The sequence below is a fragment of the Aquarana catesbeiana genome, linkage group LG01 (assembly GCF_042186555.1).
Source record: "Aquarana catesbeiana isolate 2022-GZ linkage group LG01, ASM4218655v1, whole genome shotgun sequence".
NCBI classification, from domain to species: Eukaryota; Metazoa; Chordata; class Amphibia; order Anura; family Ranidae; genus Aquarana; species Aquarana catesbeiana.
In genome coordinates, this window is record NC_133324.1 from 475,199,763 (window position 1) to 475,227,046 (window position 27,284).

At 42.7% G+C, this 27,284-nt stretch overlaps 1 protein-coding gene across 2 annotated transcripts in view; it reads right to left on the reverse strand.

Moving 5' to 3' along the window:
• Positions 1–27,284, reverse strand: part of SNX30 (sorting nexin family member 30) — a 127,129-nt gene that overhangs the window by 73,183 nt on the left and 26,662 nt on the right. The gene's annotated exons all lie outside the window — the stretch shown is intronic.

The following is a 27,284-nucleotide window of genomic DNA, read 5'->3' on the forward strand; positions in this document are numbered from 1 at the left end:
CCAGAATCGGATCGCATGGGTGTTCAATCAGTGATTCCATCCTCTCCCTTTCTGCTCTGCATGACAGTAGAAACAAGTCCCATATCCAGTTACTATGTGATGCACAAGCCCCATAAAGTAAACAAAAAACTTCCCTTACCGAACCAAATCCTCCTTCATTTTTGTCTCACGTACTGCCATTCCGGCATGTTTCACACAGGCTTCAGCTTCTGTGAACAGCATACTTTGACAAAGCATTTGCAGAGCTTTCAGCAAGCGTTGCTGAAGCTTTTAAAGTACCATTCAGCTCCAGTTTGTAAATGTTGAACACAGATCCTAATAGGAGTGTTGGTTGCCACATTAAACAAGCTGCTAGCAGGCTTCAGAACTTATTGAAGTTTGCTGAAAGCCTGCTGAAGTCTGCTAGCAGCTGGATTAGAGAAACCACAAAAGATGATCAGGCGCCAGGGTGGATATAAATCAATGCCTTTTTTTAAAACAAAAAAAACAAAAAAAAATTCAGATTTAAAAATCGATTTTTTGGATTTTTATCAGATTTATTTCAATAAAATGCTTTTGGAGTAAAAATCTATCTAAAGATAGTTTTCTATTTAAGATCCATTAATAATTTAGTTTATTCAGCATGAAATGGAGCCGAATGAGACTGTATATTCTGCAAAATTTACATTTTTTGTAAACTCATTCAATGAATCCAAGCTCTGCAAGCAGAGATAACATGCATTGCATTGATGCACAATTGCACAGTAACCATGAGATAAACCATAGTTCAGGAATATTCCTTTATCCAATTGTTTTGAAAATCTATGTACACTACAAACTGTATGATTGAATCGGTTCCGATATCGCTGTTTTACTAACCTGACAGCTTGTTATCCTAAATAGGAAAACTTCATTTTGTTTGCAAATATTAAAGATTCTAACTACCAGCCAGAATGAGTCCTTACCTTTAAAGAGCACCTGTCATTTCAGATCTATCATGGCAGCGCCTGTTAGTGGACATCCACTCACCTGCTGCCGCCATGTCCCTCACCTTGTGTCATTAAAGTGAATGGGACGGTCGGTGAGTCAACAGCGGGTCAGAGGAGGAGTCGCTGTGGGACAGAAATGACAGTTGCTCATGATTTAATTCGAGTTGATTTATATCAAGCATTTTTACTAGTGATTTAAATCGAACTGAACCTGCTGAAGAGCAACAGAAGATGTTGAAAAGCAATGGCTGTCAGCCCCATGGATCGCAGCCGCTAGGGAATGCTCCTGGGAGGAAGTAGTATAAAAACAAGCAGCAAAATAAGTTCCCAAAAAAACGATTGGATCCGGGGTAAGGCCCCTTTCACACGGGGCGGATCCGTGTTGATCCGCCCCGTGTTTATCCGCTGCTCAGCAGGGATCGCTCCGTTTTCCCCAGCTGAGCAGGCAGATGACAGGGCGGGACCCGCACACTGTGCAGGGACCGCCCTGTCAGATCTCCGCTCTCCCCTATGGGGGATTGGAGGAACACGGACCGTCTGTCCGTGTTCATCCGATCCGCTCTGCAGACTGATAGAAAAATAGGATTTTCTTCCGTCCGCAGAATCGGACGAGAGCGGAGGCGGACGACATCGGGTGTTAGCGGATGTACATCCGCTGACACCCGCTATCCCATAGGGATGCATGTATGTCCGTATTTCATCCGAAAACGGATGGATGAAATACGGACATACGGTCCGCATGTGTGAAAGGGGCCTAAATGTCTCAAGTGAGGTAAAGCATGTAATGATGCTGTATATAAAAGACACACCAGTTCTGAACCCCCCGTAACTGTCAAGGGCGGAAGCCACTGAAGGAATGCACACTGCAAGGCATTTGGAGAGCAAGCTGTACCTAAAGGTCCCATCACAATGATGACATGTTTTGGACGCCTGCACTTTGTCAAGCCATGTCTGAGGTTGTCATCATTTCCCCAGTCCTGGTTCCATCAGTGTCAAGGCGGTTCATCAGCTTCCTCCCAGGCTCTGGGTGATTGTCAATCAGCTTAACGGGCTTACAGTAACATCAAGGCTGCCATCATTCAGTCACATCCTGGACCCTTCCCAGTGGATTCAAGTAAGCAGTTGCTACTGTTGGTTGCGTATCTCTGACACTTGAATTGAGTCAAACTTTTCATCATGTTTTACTTCGACTTTTAATAAATGATAGTCATTTGTGGAACTGGTGTGTCTTATATACAGCATCATTAAATGCTATAGCATTTATCCCAGATCGAATCGCTTTTTTGGGAACTTGTTTTGCTGCTAGCAGCTTGTTTAACCATTTGCCCACTATCTGCTTGTACCCCCCTACCTAATCAGGCCAATTCTCACACTATGAATGACAATTACTCAGTCATGCAACACTGTACCCATATAAAATTGTTGTCCCTTTTTTCACACAAATTGAGCTTTTTTCGGTGGTATTTAATCACCACTGGGTTTTTTATTTTTTTGCACTATAATTAAAAAAAATATATATATATATATATATATATATATATATATATATATATATATATATATATATATATATATATATATATATATATATATATATATATATATATATATATGACTACCCCATCACAAAGCCCTCCATCTCAGATCCCCCCCCCCCAATCACAAAGCCCTTCATCACAGATTCCCCCCATCAAAATGCCCCCCCCCATAACAGACAACCCCCCCCCCCCCATCACAGACTCCACATATAACAATGCAAATGAAATAATAATTTCTTGAGACACTAACAAGCCAGGAAAGTACAAATACCCTCCCAAATTACCTCTTTTTGGAAAGTAGACAATCCAAGGTATTTAGTAAGAGGCATGGTGAGTTTTTTTAAAGTTGTAATTGTTTCCCACAATTCTTTGCAAAATAAAGATTTTTTAAATTTTTTTTTTCACAAAATTGTCATATTACCAAGTTATTTCTCACACACTGAATAAGCATTAGAGCTGCACAATTCTGGCCGAAATGAGAATCACTTTTTATTTTGCTTAGAATAAAAAGATCACGATTCTCGCGACGTAAAATCTTTCACATTATACAAAAAAAACAAACGGGCTAATGTTACTGGTTGGTTTTTGTCTTTTTTTTAAAGTCATTTTTTCCAAAAGAAATGGAATTGGAAAAACCGCTGCACAAATACAGTGTGACATAAAATATTGAAAAAACTACCATTTTATTCTCTAGGGTGTCTACTAAAAATATATATATAATGTTTGGGGGTTTTAAGTAATATTCTAGCAAAAAAAATGATTTTAACTTGAAACCAACAAATGTCAGAAAAAGGTAAGTGGTTAAAGTTTTTTCACTTAGGTAGGCCATACATGGGTCGAATTTCGAAAGAATTTTCTTTCAAAAATCTTATCTAAGAATTTTAGTTCTTATTTCGCACCATTAGTGGGCTGTAGCAACAGCCAATTTTCGTGCGGCAATCAAATTTGAGTAATCAGACACGTTGGAAATTTTTTGAAAAATTAACGATTTTCTAATCAATGATGGAAGAATTGTGCGAGAAATGTAAATCGAAAAAGAAATGCGCATGTGCAAGAAAAGAAAATTCCCGGAAAGAAAAGAAGATTCCTAGCCACGAAAATTCTTTTCTGCAGCAGCAGGAGGTGAAAAAGAAGGCTTGGTTGGCCAAATTTCGAAATCAATGGTGGCACCATTGGATTACTTAACGCACAAATTTTCAGATTTTTCAAAAGAAAATTCTTTCGACATTTTACCATGTACGGCCACAGCCTTACACACAAAATCTATTCTATTGACAAATTGTTACAATGTTTACACTTAAGTTCAACTGATGAAGAATGTTTTGATTCTTGGCAGACTGCTCGGTTTTTCTCTTCCTTTCTTTTGATGACTGTGGCTTCAGAAGAGCAGAGAGAATTCTTTGCATAGAAAGAATTGTGAAACACTTTAGTCTAGATCGTGATAACGATTCTTGACGATTAATCGTGCAGCTCTAATAAGCATACTTGCAACTACACCCCAAAACACATTCTGCTTCTCCTCCAGAGTATTGCGATACCACATGTGTGAGACTTTTACACAGCCTAGCCACATACAGAGGACCAACATATAGGGAGCACCATCAGGCGTTCTAGGAGCATAAATGACACATATAATTTCCTGACAACCTATTACAATTTTGAAGGCCCTGGAGCACCAGGACAATGGAAACACACACAAAATGACCCCATTTTAAAAAGCAAACACCCCAACATATAATCAGTGAAGCATTATGGGTCTTTTGAATATTTTTTTTCCACAAGTTTTTTGAAAATGTGGAAAGAAAATGAAACCGCATATTTATTATTGGGCTGTCCTATACATGTAGTGTGACAAAGAACAATATAAAAAAAATAAAATAAAGTATGTGCAACACCTGGCATTGCACATTTTATTGTGAATGAGGCTTAAGATAGACACAGGGAGGGTCAGCACCATGAACCAATCAGGGCTGTGTTGCTTTGGATAGTACTGTCATTATAGCACTTGGAACAACCTTGCAGGAGGGGAAAATACAGAAATATCCACATTAGTTGGCTTCTGCTTTTCCGTTCAATGCGAAAATTGTCTCCAATCAATCAAAAAGGGGTCTTTGTTGGGAGAAGTTTGTTTTGCACATGAAAGATGCTTGCAGCTTTTCTTTTTATTCAACCATCCACACATTTGATGTGGACAGGGAAATCCCCCCCCCCTCTTTGCTATTGTGTTCTGACAGTGGGGAGCCTTTACAACCATCAGAATACAGTGAGGGAAAAAAAAGTATGTGATCCCCTGCTGATTTTGTATGTTTGCCCACTGACAAAGGAAAGATCAGTCTATAATTTTAATGGTAGGTTTATTTTAACAGCGAGAGAGAGAGATACAACAAAAATATCCAGAAAAACACATTTCATAAAAGTTATGAATTGATTTGCATTTTAAATGAGTGAACTATTTCTGGCCCCCAAGTGTCTTCTATACAGGTAACAAGCTGAGATTAGGAGCACTTTCTTAAAAAGGGAGTGCTCCCAATCTCAGCTTGTTACCTGTATAAAAGACACCTGTCCACAGAAGCAATCAGATTCCAATCTCTCCACCATGGACAAGACCAAAGAGCTGTCCAAGAACAGGGACAAGATTGTAGACCTACACAAGGCTGGAATGGGCTACAAGACCATCGCCAAGCAGCTTGGTGAGAGGGGGACAACATTTGGGGGGATTAAACGCAAATAGAAGAAACACAAAATAACTGTCAATCTTTCTCGGTCTGGGGCTCCATGCAAGATCTCACCTTGTGGAGTTTCAATGATCATGAGAACAGTGAAGAATCAGCCTAGAACTGCACGGCAGAATCTTGTCAATGATCTCAAGGCAGCTGGGACCATAGTCACCAAAAAAACAATTGGTAACACTACGCCGTGAAGGACTGAAATTCTGCAGTGCCCGCAAGGTCCCCCTGCTCAAAAAAGAACATGTACAGGCCTGTCTGAAGTTTGCTAATGAACATCTAAATGATTCAGAGGAGAACTGGGTGAAAGTGTTGTGGTCAGATGAGACCAAAATCAAGCTCTTTGGCATCAACTCAACTCACCGTATTTGGAGGAGGAGGAAGAATGCTGCCTTTGACCCCAAGAACATCATCCCCACTGTCAAACATGGAGGTGGAAACATTATGCTTTAGGGGAGTTTTTCTGCTAAGGGGACAGGTCAACTTTACCGCATCAAAGAGACGGTGGACAGGGACATGTACCGTCATATCTTGGGTAAGAACCTCCGTCCCTCAGCCAGGGCATTGTAAATGGGTCATGGATGGGTATTCCAGCATGACAATGACCCAAAACACACAGTCAAGGCAACAAAGGAGTGGCTCAAGAAGAACATTAAGGTCCTGGAGTGGCCTAGCCAGTCTCTAGACCTTAATCCCATAGAAAATAAGTGGAGGGAGCTGAAGGTTCCAGTTACTAAACGTCAGCCTTGAAACCTTAATGACTTGGAGAGGATCTGCAAAGAGAAGTGGGACAAGTTCCCTCCTGAGATGTGTGCAAACCTGCTGGCCAACTACAAGAAAAGTCTGACCTCTTATTGCCAACAAGGGTTTTGCCACCAAGTACTAAAGTCATGTTTTGCGAAGGGGTCAAATACTAAATTTCACTAATTAAAATGCAAATCAATTTATAACTTCTTTGAAATGCGTTTTTCTGGAAATTTTTGTTATTCTGTCTCTCACTGTTAAAATAAACCTACCAATAAAATTATAGGCCGATTATTTCTTTGTCAGTAGGCAAACGTCCAAAATCAGCAGGGGATCAAATACTTTTTTCCTCTCACTGTACAAGGATAGCTAAAGCTAGCAGCATTCATTGATCGGGAAAAATCAGACTAGCTGGCTGCACAGAAGTTTATCAGTAGAACGGCTTCTGTACAACCAGCACCAGGGTGTCAAAAAAAAAAAAAAAAAAAAAAAAAAAAAAAAAGAGGACGTATTTATGAAAATGTATTTCACAGAAAGCACAGGATGATCCCTTATCAAAAACTGAAGAATAACATGTTTTTGACTATGCAAAAGATAAAATGGTTTCAAGATATTTCCTGTTGCTCTGTAACTGAAATATAACTGAATCTAATCTATATGAAAAAGTATTAGGCTACGTGTACACGGGACGTTTAACCTCTCCTGAACGATTTAACTTGACAGTTAGAAACCAACGTATAAAAACTTGTTTAGCAGCGCTTGCGTCTAGAAGCTGCTAAATGCGAGTTACCGCGTTTACAAGCTGTTGCAGGCATTTGGATGCCTCTGAACATCCGCCTGAACCCATTTTTTTTGCGTTCCAAAAAATGCTTCTAAACTCAACTGCCTAGAAACAACCCTGTGTACATGTACTGATAAGATAACAGAGAAGAGTTCAGGGACAGCTGAAAAAAAATGCCCAACTGCTCCTGAACGTCCGTTTACCAGCAGCAGTGTACATGAAGCCTAAGGCCCCATGTACACGGGACGCTGAGGCAAAGTCCTCTGAACGAATTCATTTGACACCTTGAAACCAGCGTTTAAAACGCCAGTTTAGCCGCGTTTAACCACGTTTGCTTCTAGAAGCAAGGGTTGGTGCTAGGAACCCCAAATTTGGATATGTTGTAGGGGTAGTTTGCACACCAAATGTGGGGTCCCTAGCACCAAGTGGCCCCGAGATATGGGGCCCCAAACTTGGGTCGCAAAATGTCATTCTCTGATTTTGGGGCCCCGTATCTCGGGGTCACTTGGTGCTAGGGACCCCACATTTGGTGTGCAAACTACCCCTACAACATATCCAAATTTGGGGTTCCTAGCACCAAGTGGCCCCGAGACACGGGGGCCCCAAATTCAGGTCGCAAAATGTCAAGCACTTTTCTGCAGCAGAGAATGACATTTTGCGACCGACTATCTCGGGGCCACTAGGTGCTAGGAACCCCAAATTTGGATATGTTGTAGTGTTGGTTCCACTGTGTTAGCACACCAAATGTGGGGTTCCTAGCACTAAGTGGCCTTGAGATACGGGGCCCCAAAGTTGGGTTGCAAAATGTCATTCTCTGCTCTGCAGACGCTTCTAGACGCAAATGCGGTAAAACGCGGCTAAACCCGGCATGCAAATGCGGCAAAGTGGGCGTTTCTAAACGCCGGTTTCAGCTTTTAAAAATCATGTGTTCAGCAGAGTTTGCACCGGCATCTCGTGTGCATGAAGCCTTAGTAAACGCTTCTGAACGCGGCTTGTAAACACTGCTAAACACGCGTTTTTAAACGTGGATTACTAGCTGTGATGTTCCAGCGTTCAGGAGAGGTTGAGAAACGTCCCGTGCACATGAAGCCTTAAAGCCCAATGGAACTTTTAGTTTAAATAAATTAAATACATTCCGAGTGCATCAAAACAAAAAAAGGGTATGCAAAGTCTTAGGTTGCGGCTGATTTGTAAAGAACACAAACTAACTAGAAAAGCCTGTCCCCTGCCAGCATGTTGTGGACTCTTGCTCTCTGTGGGGAAGCACTGGCTTGTCTGCAGAGATCTGACATGCCCCCTACTGAGCCAGTACCAGAGCTCTCAAATCGGCAAGTAGCATGAGGCTTGCTAATTAGAGGGCAATTGGTCTGACTCAGTAGGGAGTGTATTGTAAGAAATAATTCACTGCTTCCCCACAGACCGCAAGGTTCCAACTTTGCAGGATGCTGGCAGAGGGGAGGCTTTTTTAGTCAGGCTGTGGCTGCTTAGGGCCTCATTTATACAGGTGCTAAGGCCTGTACAGCAAGAATAAGTAGTTTGTGTATGTGGCTGGAGCCACCTGGGGCTGCATGCAGCCAACCTGTTACTGAATGAAGACACAGTAAAGACAAGTCCAAATTTGATAGGCTGTACCCATACAGCCGCTACATACCCATTTAGTAACATAAGCTGCCTGCACGCAGTACTAGGCGGCTCCAGCTGCATAAACAGATGAGTCATTCATACTGTACAGAACTCAGTGCCTGCATGAATGGGGCCTTAGAGAGGAAATAAGACACTGAACACCTTTTGTTGTTATGCATCTAGAATGTATTTTAAATGGAACGTTACCTTCTTGCCAACCAGCCGCTGTCAGTATACTGCGGGAGATCAGTTCTCCTGAGCAAACTGCCGCAGGTGTACGTCGGTTAGCGGGTATGCACCACGGGAGCGTGCCTTTGGGTCACGTTGACTCGATGTCTGCCGGCAACCCGTGATTGCAGTGTACAGAGGCTGAACAGGGAACTGCCTATGTAAACAAGGTGATGCCCCGTGACATGTTAGAGATCTTCGGGAACAGCAATCTCCATCACGACCTAGGTAGCCCATATCCCCTACAGTTAGAACACACCCAGGGAACACAGTTAACCCCTTGATCGCCCCCTAGTGTTAACCCCTTTCCTGCCAGTGACATTTATAGAGTAATCGGTGGCTATTTTTAGCTCTGATTGCTGTATAAATGTCACGGTTCCAAAAAAAAAGTGTCAAAATTGTCTGCCGAAATGTTGCAGTCCCACTAAAAATCGCAGATCGCCGCCATAGCTAGTAAACAAAAAAAAAAAAAAAAAAAAAATTATAATAAAAAATGCCATAAATCTATTCCCTATTTTGTAGAGGCTATAACTTTTGCGCAAATCAATATGCGTTTACTGCGATTTTTTACCACAAAAATGTAGAAGAATACATATTGGCCTAAATTGATTAAGAAATTTGTTTTCTTAAAAAAATTTTGGGATATTTCTTATAGCAAAAAATAAAAAATATTGTTTTTTTTTTTCAAAATTGTTGGTCTTTTTTGTTTATAGCGCAAAAAATAAAAAAACGCAGAGGTAATCAAATACCACCAAAAGAAAGCTGTTTGTGGGTAAAAAAAAAAAAAAAAAAAAAAAAGCAAAAAAGGGCCTGGTCATTAAGGAGCAAATCATTCCGGGGCTGAAGTGGTTAAATTAGCGGTAAGAAAGTACTGCTGTATTACATAAAAAATAAAAAAGTTTAAAGACAAATGGCATATTTCAAATCAGTATGTTTTGTGTCAAGTTTGATGTCAGCTAAAACCGCTGGTTAAAATATAAATCCAGAAAGATAGAAAATGGTGGCAATTAACATGGCCCCCATATTCAACAGCATTAAAGTGGAGTTCCTGCCTAACACTAACTATTCTTAAAAAGGTTTCCTCTCCCCTCCGGTCTACTCTGTGTAAAAAAATTCTATGTACTCACCTTTTTTGCTCACTTCACACCAGTCACGTGATCTGGTTCCCCTGTGTCAGGAAGCAATCAACAGCAGCTGGGAATTTCCGTAGGTGTGACATCACTCAGACTCCCAAAGCCCAGCCATTGTCGGTGTTCCCTACACTTCTCTGCAGCCACCACTCACTAACACAGGGGAGCCGAAACTCCAGGATCACATGAACAGACTAAAAACAGGTAAGTATACAGATCTTTTTTACACAGGTTAGGCATGATAAATAGCAGGAGGGGGAAAGGGAGCAATTTTACGCATAGGTAGCGTTACATAAGGATTCCACTTTAAATAAAAGCAGTGCATGTACCTGAAGTTGGCTGGGTATTGGCCTCTTACAATCCTCTTAAAAGCAGAGCTCAGGCTAAGAGAAGCAGAAGCAGCACAAGGGGCCAGTCATCTGAACTGCAGTACTCATGTATTTATAAGGATTATGCTGATAGAACAAGGGTCTACAAACTTTTTAAATAAAAGGCCAGTTTGTTATTCTTAAGACTTTAGCGGGGCCAGGCTATGGCCAGTGGGAGTAAAAAATGCTCCGGCGTCAGTAACAGTTAAAAAAAAAAAAAAAAAAAAAAGTAGTGTTCAATCATTGGTGTCACTGGGAGAAAGCATGCATCATTGAATGGTAGGAGTGCCCCATTGATACCCCATCATTGGTATCAGGGGGAGGAATAGCACCCCATCATTGGTATCAGGGGGAGGAATAGCACCCCATCATTGGTATCAGGGGGAGGAATAGCACCCCATCATTGGTATCAGGGGGAGGAATAGCACCCCATCATTGGTATCAGGGGGAGGGATAGCACCCCATCATTGGTATCAGGGGGAGGGATAGCACCCCATCATTGGTATCAGGGGGAGGAATAGCACCCCATCATTGGTATCAGGCGGGAGTAATAGCACCCCATCATTGGTATCAGGGGGAGTAATAGCACCCCATCATTGGTATCAGGGGGAGTAATAGCACCCCATCATTGGTATCAGGGGGAGTAAGAGCACCCCATCATTGGTATCAGGGGGAGGAATAGTACCCCATCATTGGTATCAGGGGGAGGAATAGTACCCCATCATTGGTATCAGGGGGAGGAATAGTACTAGTGGAAGAAACATGGCCCAAGGGCCAGATAAATGCAAGCAAAGGCCCGCATCTGGCCTGCGGTCACAGTTTGAAGAAAACTGTGATAGAAGAACAGAGCAGAGTGACAGTGATAACAGTAGGACTATGCTGCGTGGATTTTGGAACTGGATGAACCGAAATACAAATACTTTGGCAAGTAAAACATCAGACTTTTCTGTATATCAGATAAAAAGTATTATCACATCACCAGATTTAAAAAGAAACTTTCTGGAGTCTCAACAGAGGCGCCTTACTTCACCTCTGCTAGGCTTTTGAGCAATCTATGTGGGAAAAAAATAATAAAATGTGGCTGGTTTGCTACGGTAATAGACATGCTCTGCACTGACCAAATTCACCATACAGAACCACTCATTGTGGAATCCCTGTAATATACAATGACATTTCCTGCAGTCAAATTAAGCATTTCATATACAGTATATAAACAGTTTACCTGACTACACCCTATATAGAGTAATATTAATTATACAGTGCTTTATAAATTCAACACTCTACCTAGAAAAGCAAGCCTGGCTAGAAAAGCAGTTTGACATCTCTGATGCAAAGCATGCTCACATTTTTGAGGCACACTTAAAAATGTATGCGTTGTTGGTAGGGCACATACACAAAAGGTGCAGGATGCAGAACCAATTTTGTAAAAGTCCTAGTGGTAGGTCTAGCTAGGAAAGTTTTATAAAAGGAACATAAGCATGTACAGACCCATATTGATACTGTATAACCAAAGCCTTAGGCGTAACAAGAAGTCATGTAAAAAAAGTGTCAGCTTTGAGCACTATATTTTTGAATACTGTGTATAAGTGGTAACATCAACCAAGGTTTGGAAGCATTTGAGGTTGTCTTTCAATCTTGTTTGAATTAGTCTGAAGATAGCTGAAAAAAGGACACTATAGGAGAATAACACACTCACAGCATCTAATAAGCATCCCCTTAGCAGTACTTCCCTTCGCAAACCTAATATTCTTCTGCATTTTCCAGAAATATATAATTACTATTTTCCACAGACTCTTTCCAGACCTATATAATTACATTCTTTGGTGGACCAGAAGAAAGACCCCGTGTAAAAAATAAATAAATAAAATATACAAATTTAAAGCACTCTTCATTTATAATAAAAACAGTTACAAGGTAATAATCCTTATATTAAAGTGCAACATTTCTTGCAGGTAGGCGTTTATTGTAGAAGAGGCTCTGAAGGTTTGTTTCACAATAAAAGCTGCTCTGCTGCCCTCCTGTCTCTCAGCAAAGTTCCAGACTCAATGTTTAAGACCAGGATACACCCATATTAAGGAGCAACATGCTGTCCTTGATAGTCACGTGACGTGATGCAATGCGTCGGGAGGAGCCAGTGACATCATCTGATGTGCCTGTTCATTACACAGTGTACGGTGCGAGGAGAGAGATCGCGGTGAGCGACTGACTGCCTTTATGCGCTGGTACTTTGTATCACATGTGAGTGCATTCACTTATGTGTAGTAAGGAGATGGATACAGTGTTGTGGTCCATTGCGCAATTATGTTTTTATTTTGGTTGCATGAATGAAACTTACCACTGGAAGATTTCACAACAATTAGTCTGGTTAAACAGCAGTGCAGTGGAGTGGAGAAACCTATGTTGCGGAGAGCTGTTCAATGAGTGAAGTAAGCACCCTGGAACCGCGGTAGTTTTTCTAATGCTCTGTTAGAATTTTTTTGGACCTTGTTTTATGCATTTATCCAGGACTATTGTATGCCCTTTTTTTTCAGGAGGATTCTATTGTTAAAGGTTGATAAATTATGGTTCTGCTATCTGCCTTAACACACTAATTTTTTAAATTTTTTATTTCACATTAGCAAGTTAATTTTAAGCGCACTATTTTATTGTTAATATTTCTTCACTTGAGTGGTGTCAGAACACTTGCACATAGGTGCGGCTTGATTATTTAATCATTTCCTATGGTATTGTTTATGATTTTTATTTATTATGGACATTCTACAGTAACCGATATTACACCATATCAGCGCTTTAGTACACTATTGTTATATATGCTGCCAAGCAGACCCCCACCCCCAAAACAGCCCCTTCTAACAGTATGCAGAGATTCTTCTCCCCCGCAACAGCTGTCCGAATTGAACTTGCCGTGGCTATGTGTGGCACTGCCCACACAGCCACGTCATTAAATTCACAGAGATCTCTGAATGAATAAACTACAAGTCCTGTCTGCCACTGCGACAGATGGACTTGTAATTTTCAATGGAGCACAAGTGTGGAGATCATTGCACTCATAATCCATTAACACTTCCTCCAAATCTATAACTGAAAGGCTAAGTTCACCTTTAAAAAATACATTAAATAAATAAATGCACATATAAAACTTTGCAAGTAAAAAATGTGCATTCATCATATTTTTTTTACACTGCAGCCTGCAAAGCATTGCACCCATGATCGGTGGATTGTGGGTGCAATGTCAGGCACCTGCAGACAGTACAACTGTCTGCCCATACCTCTATATGGGCAGATAGTTACGGAAGTGCAGAAAGAGTCAACTAACTGCAAGGATGAACAAAAAGAAAGAACCGTGCTATAGGTGAAATAGCAAAAAATGACTTTGTGTAATAAATTAATATTCACAAAGTGTATCTAAACCACATCAAATTATAATAATTGTGATATAAAGTCCATAAGTGCAGGAAAGATGAGAGGAATCCTCTGATAGTTATCCGTGACGGTGAGGAAAAAGAGTGGAATGACAAACACACCCTGTGGGATGATCCTCCACCACCAAACATATGTGCTTACCAGATGGAAGGCACAATAAGGCACATCTCAGAATGATATCCAAGTCAGGCGGTGCAAATCTTTACTAGATGATGCTACGGATGTAAAGCCTATAAACATGGATCCTGGTAACCAACATGCGATCTCCCTCGGTAAGCGTAGCTCCAAACACAGCATACCCCGAATTAGCCACATAGGGGTAGAAAAGAGGCAGCCATAGTGTGAATCCGAAGAGATATTTAATTTAAAATAAGGTAAAAAACTTACAAAGCTGCAATTAAAATGAGCATTCGCCAAGCCGGCAAGCGAGAGCCCGTTCAGAGTTGAGTGTGATGACGTCAGAGCGTTAACCTCCCGACGTACGTTTTGTCCTATCACTGACGTCATCTGGGGAACGGGGGACGCTCTGACACATCGCACTGAAATACAGAGAGAAGACACGCCCCGCCTCAACGCCTCGGAGACACCAGGCACGCACAGCCAATCAGCTGTCAAGACGCAGCATAGAGACACCTAGACAATTGCTCCATAATAAGGCTGGTAACAGTCAAAAACAGCCCGGCCAAACTCGCAACCATAAATTATATGGATTACGTATCGAGCAAAGGATAAAAGAAACGGAACATAGATTATCTATCTAGATGGAAATTCACACTAAAGTGAGGCCATACTGTGTAAACCTATAATAAAAAACAACACACTAAAACTATAAAAATATAACCAGTGCCATCTTGTGGAGAGAGAATATAACACCTCAAGGAATATCAAATAAAAACATAAAGGGGGATATTCTCTCTCTACAAGATGGCACTGGTTGTATTTTTATTGTTTCAGTGCGTTGTTTTTTATTATAGGTTTACACAGTATGGCCTCGCTTTAGTGTGAATTTCCATCTAGATAGATAATCTATGTTCCGTTTCTTTTATCCTTTGCTCGATGCGTAATCCATATAATTTATGGTTGCGAGTTTGGCCGGTCTGTTTATGACTGTTACCAGCCTTATTATGGAGCAATTGTCTAGGTGTCTCTATGCTCCGTCTTGACAGCTGATTGGCTGTGCGTACCTGGTGTCTCCGAGGCGTCACGGCGGGGCGTGTCTTCTCTCTGTATTTCAGTGCGATGTGTCAGAGCGTTGCCCGTTCCCCCAGACGTCAGTGATAGGACGAAACGTATGTCGGGAGGTTGACGCTCTGACGTCATCGCACTCAACTCTGAACGGGCGCTCGCTTGCCGGCTTGGCGAATGCTCATTTTAATTGCAGCTTTGTAAGTTTTTTTACCTTATTTTAAATAAAATATCTCTTCGGATTCACACTATGGCTGCTTCTTTTCTACCCTTATGTGGCCAATTCGGGGTATGCTGTGTTTGGAGCTACGCTTACCGAGGGAGATCGCATGTTGGCTACCAGGATCCATGTTTATAGGCTTTACATCCGTAGCATCAACTAGTAAAGATTTGCACCGCCTGACCTGGATATCATTCTGAGATGTGCCTTATTGTGCCTTCCATCTGGTAAGCACATATGTTTGGTGGTGGAGGATCATCCCACAGGGTGTGTTTGTCATTCCACTCTTTTTCCTGACCCTCATGGATAACTATCAGAGGATTCCTCTCATCTTTCCTGCACCTATGGACTTTATTTCACAATTATTATAATTTGATGTGGTTTAGATACACTTTGTGTGTTTATTGTGAAAATTAATTACACAAAAGTCATTTTTTGCTATTTCACGTATAGCGCGGTTCTTTTTTTGTTTATCCTTGTGCTTTATCCACAGTTGAACCAGCTACTTTTTTGGGGGGTTTTTGATAGCGCGGTGGTTTTTCTGTTTTCTTAACTGCAAGGATGCTCACCAGTGCTTCGTAGTACATTAAGAAGTACAAACCATCTGCCACGGTGGACGACAGGACTTGTAGTTCATTCATTTACCTGTCTCTGTGAATGAATGATGCATCAAAATGGGGGGAGGGGGGGGTGGAGACCCTGCACAGTTGTTAAAATGAGCCAGCAGGTGCATGGAGATGATCCGTTAACTGCCATCATGGAGGGTGGAGGGAAGACTGGGCTCAGGGGGAGAGGTGGGCTGCTGCATAAATGTTAAACTCCATACATGTTAAACTCCAAATATGTGACTAACATGTAACATGTTACAAAAGGTGAGCTTATCATCCAAAGCCCATATCTTGTAACAGAAAGGGAACTGGAGGAAGAGCTTACAGGAGACTGGCACTGCAGGGTCATTTAATGGCTCAAAATATTCAATGCATGTGTGGGTATCGCTGGCCAATGAGGATGGCTGTAAACAATGGTTCTGAAAGAACTCGGGACAGAGATGTCATTGGCAGCTCCTAGGAGGATTGCAGCAACCTTGTGGCCAGGTAATCTGCCATAATGTGCAAGCATGCTGTGCCCTACATGCACATTATGACAAAAGTCCTAAGCACTGGCAGCAGAGTTTACTTCTGTTCTAATATAGTTATGTTGCTCTAAAGCTGGTCATAAACTGCCCAAACTGGTTCCCATAGAACTGGTCAAAATTCAATCAGTGGATGGCCCTGTCAGCACCACTCCACCCAACATACATTGATTGAAAAATAAAGGAGCCAGGTGGAAAATTGTTGGATGAAAAGTGCCAAAATCCAATCGGATGCAGGCACTGTTCTTGTATTCAAAAGCACTGGCTGTCATAATATATGAGTCATTAAGGGAGATTCATTCATCAGCGTTGTTTAGATCTCTTTGGTTCAGCTAGCAGGCTGAATGAAAAATCGATGGCGTACGGCCACTTAAAGTGACATTTTGCTACTTGTTTCTTTATACCCCTTGTTACATTACTAAGCTCTTGTCCAGAAAAAATAAATGTAAGAATCACAGAGTGCATAGAACACTCTTCAGTGTACATATCCAACGATGCCTGCCAGGAAAACATCTAAATTTGTGACCAGTTATCTCTGGCTTCAAAACTTTCTCAGCCACTGGCCTGGAACATGTACAAAAGTGTTTTACAAGCGCAGTCTCATTTGTTCCAGGGCAGCAACCTAGAATATACTGAAGCCACAGGGTCAGAAGGCCAGAGAACTGGTATTTTGGAGAGAATACAATATTACCTGGAGTATTTCCTTCATGACAGATTTCCTTGTAACCCTATATACATTTATTATCACTTTTATTATATTAAACCGCCTCCCGCCCGATGTATAGTTAAACAAAAAAAAAAAAAAAAAACGGTGGAGTGCGAGCACTGTTATCCTGGGAGGACGTCATATGACGTCCTACTAATCACGTGTCTCATGTGCGCCCTAGGGGGTGTGCAGCGGTCGAATGTGTGACCCGGACACAGATTGTTGTACCATGCCATTTTGTGCTGCCCTAGTACTATACGATCACTGTGACCAATCACAGGAATCACATGTCAGCCATCAACAATGTGCTATTGTGATCTCTGATTGGTCACAGTACAGGGGCCGATCAGTGGACCTGTACCATGTAATAGCTGTGACCAATCACAGCATCACAGTAATAAGCAAGGTTTTAGAAATGAAACCTTTGAACAGTGTTAGAGATTGTAATGACCACTGTAATAAGCAATGTAATAAACTAAAATTCTGATCATCTCCACAGAGCAGTACAGTTGTGACACTGTATTGCTTTGGTGACAGTGTGTTAAAAAAAAAAAAAAAAAAAAAAAAAAAAAAAAGGAAGAAGGATGGACAACATTAAATTCATTTCTTCATTTTCCACAAAATTGTGACAAGGTTACAACTTTGAAAACGCACCACTCTTACTAATTATCTTGAGGTGTCTACTTTTCAAAAAGGGGTCATTTCGGGGGGGGGGGGGGATGGGGCGCAGGGGTGTATGTGTACTGTCCTGGCATTTTAGAGCCTCAAGAAATGAGATAGGCCATCAGTACATCAGGATTGATCAGTTTTCAAATATACACCGTATTTATCGGCGTATAACACGCACATTTATTTTAAGAGGGAAGTTTCAGGGAAAAAAAATTACATTTTAAATAAGGAACTTTGAAGCAAAATAAGGATCAGTGCCCTTCTCCAGCCTCACCATTGCCATCAATGCAGCCTGATCAATGCCCATCTGCAAACTCATAAGTTCCATCAATGCAGCAGCCTCACCATTGCCTGATTGATGCCCATCTGCAGCCTAGAGGGGATAGGGAGGGGGGCGGGACGAGCGCCGACAGATTACATACAGTACAGTGATAATCTCCTATGATAGACAGAACAGTGGTCCAATGGCGGCCCAGGAGATGGAACTTCCTATTACAGAGGCCGACAATTAAACAGGAGATTTTTACTGTATGTAATCTGATGGCGCTCGTCCCCCCCCGTCCCCTCCAGGGCAGCCAAAATTTAAGTATTGGTGTATAACATGCACACGTTATTTGCACCCGATTTTTATGGTGAAAAAGTGAGTGTTATACGCCAAAAAATACAGTATATATACACACACACACACACACACACACACACACACCATTGTTTGTAGACTACAATATACATGGATTTGGAGTATTTTCACCAAAAATAAATAAATAAAAGTAGAAAAAAAAAAAAAAAAAAGTGTTTTTTTTTTCTAAATTGGGGTATTTTTTCGTTTATATAGCAAAAAAAGAAAAAACCCAGTGGTGACTAAAATACCACTAAAAGAAAGCTTGGTCTTTAAAAAAAAAAAAACTATAAAAAAATGTCATTAGGGCACAGTGTTGCATGACTGAGTAATTGTCATTCAAAGTGTGACAGCACTGAAATCTGAAAATTGGTCTGGGCAAGAAGGGGGGGGGGGGGGGGAGTGTCTGGTATTACTGAAGTGGTTATTAAAATAACTCCTTCATTAGAAAAAGTATGGGCTGTCATTACGAACTATCCTTTGAGAATGTTCATTCCCTGACTTATTTTCAGGTTAGAGGTTGTCGGAGTCTCGGACTCAGCACAAACCTAGCGATAAGGAATTATGACGCTCATTTACAGCACGCTTGTTTTGGTCTGCGACTTAAATGTATTATATCCAGACACAGGCAAGCACAGTTTTTTTTTTTCTTTCATTTTTGAGGGCCAGCAACAGTAAACCCATTGTTTTCTTATGAGAGATTCACTTTACATAAACATAAGCAATCATTTTAACATCTTAAAGTGAATGTAAAGTCTTGTTTTTTTCCTATAACAATAACAAACATGTTATAATAACCTGCTCTGTCTCAGTGGATCTGCACAGACCAGCCCAGATCCTCCTCTTCTCGGGTCCCTCTTCGGTGCTCCTGGCCCCTCCCTCCTCTTGAGTGCCCCCACAGCAAGCAGCTTGTTGTTGGGGAACCTGAGCCGAGTCACAGCTCCCTGTGTCCATTCAGACACGGAACCCCCCCTCCCCAGATTGGCTAGCTGACTTTGATTGACACCAGCGGGAGCCAATGGCGCCGCTGCTGTGTCGCAGCCAATCAAATTCAAAGTATTGGCATGTCCTTACGAGTGATAATGTGTTGGGTAATGTCCTTCCAGCTAAGCCACATGTGATCTACAAGGGTGCTCCATCTCTTAGGGGTAGGGTTGTTCTTGATCCTCCCCTAGCCAAGAAAGTGTTCTTTGAGCACTTGACTAGCTTCTTTCAATGTAGGCGGTGTAGGGTGTGTTCCCTTAGTGGTTGCACACATAGGAGAACACATAGATTTAGTTTCACTAGTACTCTGACAGAATTTGAGATCAAACAGGGATACACAGGTGTTCCATGCATCCATGTACAGGCAATCCCATTCATGTATGGACACAGCCACTGCTCCCAATTCGACAGCCATCCAGCTGCATGGCCTGGAATGCACAGTGTCCGCTTTTGAATTTGTGCACCCACACCCGCATGGATGTTAAATTGGGAGCAGCGGCCCTGTCCATGCAGCCACTGCATTCCAACTGACATGAATGGCACTGCATGCACAGGGATGAATGGAACACTTGTGCCTCCCCGTCTGGGTAAACACAGCCCTCATATGGGTGTACGCTGTAGTATGACCATGTAAACTAGGCCTAAATCTGGCTTGGCAGTTTCCCTGTAATTTGTATGCATGGCTGCTATTCCCTAAGGGGTGTTATGGGGGTTATAGGAAGCAAAGAACCTCTGATTGGATAAAGACAGCACAGACAAGTGTTTTTGCCAACCTCTTAACAAGGGAGAAACTCTTCAAATAATTAATGTCTCGAGGAATCCCTGCAATAAATTGTTATATCTACAGCTAATGGTACATTAGCATGAGCAGCTAGTTGTAGATGTAATAATTAAAGTCGTATTAAACCCTCAGTATTTTTTAGCCAAACACATTGAGAAAAATGTCAAACTATTTGTTAACATTCTTACCTAAGCACTTGTGGTTTTCTCAACTTTCAATGCTGCTGTCTCCTGTTTTCTCATTGCTGCTTCCCTGAATTTCTGGTCTTCATGAGTTAACAGTGGACAATGCAGTCTCCAGCCAGTCTGCTAGCTTTGAGAAGGGAGGTGGAATAAGGGGAATTCCTTGACATCTTAGACTATGGGGCTGTGTGTTTTTATTGATGTGTACAGTGTAGTATGAAACAACTCTAATCTACGTATGCAAGGATGGATCCATGTAAGGGTAGAAAGCAGAAGCAACTTGTAGGGTTCATGGCCATCCTTAGAATTACGTACCTGCCTGTTAACAACCGGATGGCTAATTACCTTTGAAGGTCAAGTTTTCTTTACTCGTCAATTAAATAAATTAAAAAAAATTGAACTTGTTGTTACAAAAAGAAAATCTATTGAAGTCCACCAACAGCACTGTTAGGCCCCTTTTACACGGGCTGTTTGATCAGGTCCGCCTGTTAGTTTTTCAGGTGGACCTGACCAGATCCTCCAGTCTCTCCTATGGAGCGGCGGATGTCAGCGGACACATGTCCCCTGACACCCGTCGCCATCCAATCCAAAAACAGACAGATGGTGGTCCCATTTCCCATCCGTCTGGCGGATCAGATGGAAACGGACAGGTGGTCTGTTTTCATCTGAATGCCCCATAGAGGAGAGTGGGACTGTGCTCAAGTCCATTCTGCATAACGGAGTGGACACGGATCTGTCATCCGCCTGCTCAGTGGGGATTAGCAGAGAGATCTCCTGCTGAGCAAACAAATTTCGCTTCACGGAGGCGCCCATGTGAAAGGGGACTAACAGGTGCCATGAGCAACATTGTTATTTTTATGTGCAATAGTTCTAGGTATGTCGAATTCAACATATACTACTGTGCAACATTGATATGTATCCGCACAACTACTGATCTGATGCCTGAGTCTGTATACTTTAACATGTGTATCCACGGAATTTGCTAGCTTATTAATGGTTGTCACCGCTTCTCTCCTCAAGCAGTTATAGTGGCCTCCATCTATTCTCTAGTGACATTAAAGTGGTATTAAAGTGGTTCTAAAGTAATCGGCTCCTCCTCCTCGTGTCTGCCACCATAGCAAGCCGCTTGCTATGGGGGTACATTTCCAGGATCACTGCAGATCACTGCAGAGCCAGGCTGTGTGCATCCATAGACGCACACAGTGCAATTCGGCAACGCCCTCCCACCCCTGCTACTTGCTCACAGGATTTGATTGACAGCAGCAGGAGCGAATATGGAAAACCTGACTATTTTAAAGTCATACTTACCCCTTACAGCCTGCCTATACAGCTTGTCCTTACACTGCCTAATTAGGTTGTCCAGGACCAATACAGAATAGCAAACAGGGCTGGGCCAACACTTCACTACCTTTACTTATCTAACACAAAGAGTTCACTTTTAGGTGAAGCTGCTTATTAACAAACACACTCTAAAATAAGAACAGACTGGTATATTTAGAAAAATGCAAGGAATTCAGAAAGCTTGTTTGTCTCTCTGAAGATGTCTGCAAAGTACATATTCAGGAATTTCCCAGTACCATCTTGTTAAACATTATTTTAATTTCTTACCTATGAAATACTCAACTCCATAGAAATGAGACACTTGGTTATCAAGTATTAGAGACTGCATTTAAAATGTAAAACCAATTCATTTAGAGTCACAAGGTAAGTCTTACTAAATTGAATTGCTGTCTGTAGATGTTTATGAAGTGTTTATTATTTGCAAAAGACACAGTAAGGCCCCATGCACATTGGGTGTTTAGCCCTGGGTGCGCCATCCAGGCCTGGTGCCGGGAGCCTGTAAAACTCTATGAGGCTAAAAGCTGCTGTGGCTGGTCGGTACACCAAGTGGTACCAACATTTAGGCTAGTATGTGCCAGGAATGAATGCAAGTGCATCTGTCTCTGAGCACATACTACCCTAAACTCTAGTACCACTAGGTGCGCCAATCAGCCCAGTCCAGCCACAGCAGCTTTCAGCCTCTCAGAGTTTTACAGGCTGCCAGCAGCGTGGCTGGACAGTGCACTTAAAAACGCCAGAGCCTAAAGCCTTGTACACACGACTAGTTTTTTTTTGTCCAACCCAGTAAGTTGGAAAAAAAAAAAAAAAAAAAAATCAGTTCAGGTCGGAGCCGCTGTACTAACAATCCAATGTTAGTGGGGCCGAGCCGTGACTTGGTATCTTCCTGGACACGCAGAGCAGAGGGCGCCTGCTTGGGTGCTCACATAGCAAGCTGCTTGCTCTGTGGGCACTCAAAAGGAGGGGAGGCGCAAGGAGTGCCGGCAGGGGACCCGAGAAGAGGAGGATCGGGGCTTCTCTGTGCAAAACTGCTGCACAGAGCAGATAAGTATGACATGTTTATTATTTTAATTATTTGTTGCCTTTAATATCACTTTAAAGTGTAAGATCACCTTTACAGCAAATCTGTAAGGTGAACTTACAGTAGACCCCCTTCCCATCGCACCTGGTCCTGCTAACCTGGAGTCCGGCGATCTCCTGTTCTGACAGATCGTATTGCTGCTTTACCAGTCCAGGGATTTGAAAACCCTGCGGCTTTCTCTCCTCTTCGCCTGCGGTGACAGGACTGACTACGCAGGTTCTGATTGGTCAGCGCCGCCCATGTGATGGCGCCGACCAATTAGAAAGCTCCTATACGTACCTCCTGATGAGGTACATTTAGGAGATTGAGCCGCAGGGGATTTCTAAGCCCTGGACCGGTGAAGCGGCACCCCGATGTGTCAGTGCGGGTGATCGCTGGACTCCAGGTCTGCGGGACGGGAGGGGGATGAAGAGAGGGTCCTGTGTAAGTTCACCTTACAGATTTTTCTGTAAAAGGTAAACCTTTTAATGCTCTCAGTGAGAGCATCTTGGGGAGTCAGTGTCTCAGAAGTAAAGATGGGCAAAGGTTCACCAATCTGAGAAAAGTTGAGTCTAAAAAAAATGTCAAACAATTTTAAAATAATGTTCCTCAATGCAGAATTGCAAAGACTTTAAAAATATCAGTACATAATATCAAAGCTGTCTGAGAATTTGGAGAAATCTGTGAATGAGGGACAAGGCTGAAACTCAATATGGGATGCCTGTGAACTCTGAGCCCCTCAGACGACACTGTATTGCATGGGCTCAGGAATACTTACAAAAACCACGGTCTGTGAAAACAGCTTGCCGTGCAAAAGTGGCAGGTGAAGCTCTATCATGCTAAGAAAGTAGCCATATCTGAACATGTAGAAAGCTGCCACCTTCTCTGGGCCAAAGCTCATTTAAAATGGTGGAAGAATAATGGAAAACTGTTCCGGGGTCAGATGAATCAAAATTTGACATTTTTTGGCAACCGTCGGCACTGCATTCTCTGGACCAAAGAGAGGAGGGACCTTCTGGCTTGTTTTCAGGTATAATCTTATATCAGACAAGAATGTTGTTGAAAGAAGAGGGGATGCTATACCATGGTAAACATGGCCCTGTTCTAACTTTTATAAAACATGTTGCTGCCATCAATTTCAAAATGACCTTATTAGGAAAAAAATATTTTCTCAGTTTAGACATGTTTTCTATTTTCTATTATGAATAAAATATGGGTTTATGGAGGTTTTCAAATCACTGCATTATGTTTTTATGTAGATTTTACACAGCGTATATATAGTCAGGTCCATAAATTTTGGGACATCGACACAATTCTAATCTTTTTGGCTCTATACACCACCACAATGAATTTGAAATGAAACGAATAAGATGTGCCTTAACGTCAGACTTTCAGCTTTAATTTGAGGGTATTTACATCCAAATCAGGTGAACGGTGTAGGAATTACAACAGTTTGTATATGTGCCTCCCACTTTTTAAAAGGCACCAAAAGTAATGGGACAATTGGCTACTCAGCTATTCCATGGCCAGTTGTGTGTAATTCCCTCACTATCCCATTTACAAGGAGCAGATACAAGGTCCGCAGTTCATTTCAAGTGTGCTATTTGCAGCTGGAATCTGTTGCTGTCAACTCTCAATATGATATCCAAAGAGCTGTCACTATCAGTGAAGCAAGCCATCATTAGGCTGAAAAAACAAAACAAACCCACCAGAGAGATAGCAAAAACATTAGGTGTGGCCAAATCAACTGTTTGGAACATCCTTAAAAAGAAAGAACGCACCGGTGAGCTCAGCAACACCAAAAGACCCAGAAAACAACTGTGGTGGATGACCGAAAAATTCTTTCCCTGGTGAAGAAAACACCCTTCACAACAGTTGGCCAGATCAAGAACACTCTCCAGGAGGTAGGTATATGTGTGTCAAAGTCAACAATCAAGAGAAGACTTCACCAGAGTGAATAGTGGGTTCACCACAAAATGTAAACCATTGGTGAGCCTCAAAAACAGGAAGGCCAGATTAGAGTTTGCCAATAACATCTAAAAAAGCCTTCACAGTTCTGGAACAACATCCTATGGACAGATGAGACCAAGATCAACTTGTACCAGAGTGATGAGAAGAGTATGGAGAAGGAAAGGAACTGCTCATGATCCAAAGCATACCACCTCATCAGTGAAGCATGGTGGTGGTAGTGTCATGGCGTGGGCACGTATGGCTGCCAATGGAACTGGTTCTCTTGTATTTATTGATGATGTGACTGCTGACAAAAGCAGCAGGATGAATTCTGAAGTGTTTCGGGCAATATTATCTGCTCATATTCAGCAAAATGCTTCAGAACTCATTGGATGGCGCTTCACAGTGCAGATGGACAATGACCCGAAGCATACTGCGAAAGCAACCAAAGAGTTTTTTAAGGGAAAGAAGTGGAATGTTATGCAATGGCCAAGTCAATCATCTGACCTGAATTCGATTGAGCATGCATTTCACTTGCTGAAGACAAAACTGAAGGGAAAATGACCCAAGAACAAGCAGGAACTGAAGACAGTTGCAGTAAAGGCCTGGAAGAGCATCACCAGGGATGAAACCCAGCGTCTGGTGATGTCTATGAGTTCCAGACTTCAGGCTGTAATTGACTGCAAAGGATTTGCAACCAAGTATTAAAAAGTGAAAGTTTGGGGGTGTGGCCTGAAGCTGCATGGAGTAAGGAGTGTGGTGTGAGAGCTCCGGCTGCATATATCCTTAACTTTCATCCTTTGGGGCCGAATCACCCTCAAACCAGGCATAACCTACATTAGCTCATTAAGACAACTCCCGTGATCATGTCGCCACCTAAGCGAACCACTGGGACGCTCGGGAAACTAGATAAGTACCGCCACGAGGAGCGGGATCCGGTGAGTGAAGATGGCGCTACCTCAGCCACAGGGGAAGAGATTCCGGCATCCGGGGACACTGCTCGCATCCTAGACGCAGTCTCCCTCTGCCAAATGACCCTCACCTCCAAGATCGAGGAAGTTAAAGTTGACATCTCCCTCATCCGTCAAGACATCCATAAACTGAGGGAAAGAGTATCTGAAGCAGAGCGCAGGATTGGCCAGGCGGAAGATGAAATTCTGCCATTACGGGTTACTACGGAGAGGCTGCAATATCAGCTGAACGCTGTTCTTAGCAAGCAAGACGAAATGGAAAACAGACTGCGCCGCTGCAATCTCAGATTTGTGGGACTCCCAGAGAGGTCGGAAGGCTTGGACCCCCCCACGTTCCTAGAGAACCTCCTTAATTACCAACTTTGGCAGGGAGGCCTTCTTCTCTACTTTTGTGGTGGAGCGCACGCACCGGCTGGCAGCGCGGCCCCCGGCACCCGGAGCACCTCCGCGAACCTTCATTGCAAAGCTATTGAACTTTCGGGACAGGGACACTATCCTACGCCTTACCCGCGAAAAAGGTAATATACCATTTGGAGAAGCACACATAGCTGTATTCCCTGATTTTTCCGCGGAGGTCCAAAAGAAAAGGGCGCAATTTTTGGAGGCTAAACGTCAGTTGCGCAATCACCACCTAGCCTACGCCATGTTGTTTCCAGCGTGCCTTCGAGTGATCCGTGACGGCAAGGCTCATTTCTTCGAGGATCCCTCGGCGGTCATTCCTTGGTTGGAGAGCCGGGCTGCGGCTGGTCCGGCGCCATCGTGAGCTGAGTCGCACACTCCTGCCTCGCTGACCTGCACTGCAAAGGAACCCTTAATCTCATGCTGAAGATGCACATCTTATGAACAGTGTGTTGTTTTACCCACGCTCCCCCCCCCCCCCCCTTTATCATGCCCCGGCCCATGCCATTCCAATGGATACCCCTGTTGCTTGACTGCCCATTTTTTTTTCTCTTCTTTAACATACATCCTTTGCAACGCCACCTTTGCTATTTTAGAATGCTACCTGGCCCCCTAGAGGAGCCCCACATCCAGCCAAGCTCACGTAACTTTATGCACCCCCTCCAGACGTTCGGATGCTAAACTGTTTATCACCGCTGTGCTCTTCTGTTAACTTTTGTTCGTTCCCAGCGGCGTCTGGGGTGGCACCTGGCCCGTCCCTCCCTTTGTTCAATTGCATTACCCTCTCCCCATTAAGTGGACCGGGAACCCCCTCACAGCTGCAAAAAGTAATGTTTCCCTGGCCAGCAGCAGCCCCCACGGCCGTGGAGGGTTGCCACAAGTTTGACAAGCCACGCTGGTCCAGAGCTGGCATAGTTTTGGTTTTAGTTGTTTTGTTAGTTAACTTTTTTCTTTTCATTTGTACAATGTCTGACATGTCATGTACTACAACATATATACTGCCTGTTCTTGCCTGAATCGCTCATTGTATTTACTTGTATGGCTCTCTGCAGACTGGTGATGTTCGCTATGCGACTCCGATTGGCCTGTCTGTGGGGCTCCATCATGATGTACGAAGTTAGGTCTGTCCTCCATTTTACAATACTGCCTGTAATGGTTCTATTTGTGCTGGTTGGGATGGTGGGCTTTCTCCTGCTGGTCCGACTAAGCACTCCATTCTTATTGAATGGCCACTTTAAAAATAGTTACGTGGAATGTGAGAGAGCTGAGAGATAGGTCTAAGCGATTGGCTGTGCTGTCTCACCTCAAGCGCATGCGTGCAGACATATCTGTGCTTGTGGAGACCCATATATAGCGGGACAAATGCAAATGGCCCTTAAAAGACCCTGGGTGGGCTGGACTTACCAAGCCCCATTTACCAACAATTCCAGAGGTATCGCTATTCTCATAGTCAAAACGGTTCAATTCCAACTTCATAATTTAAGATCGGACCAGCAGGGTAGGTTCCTTTTTCCACATGCCTCGGTGGGAGGGCTTGAGACTCTTTTATTAGCTTTTTA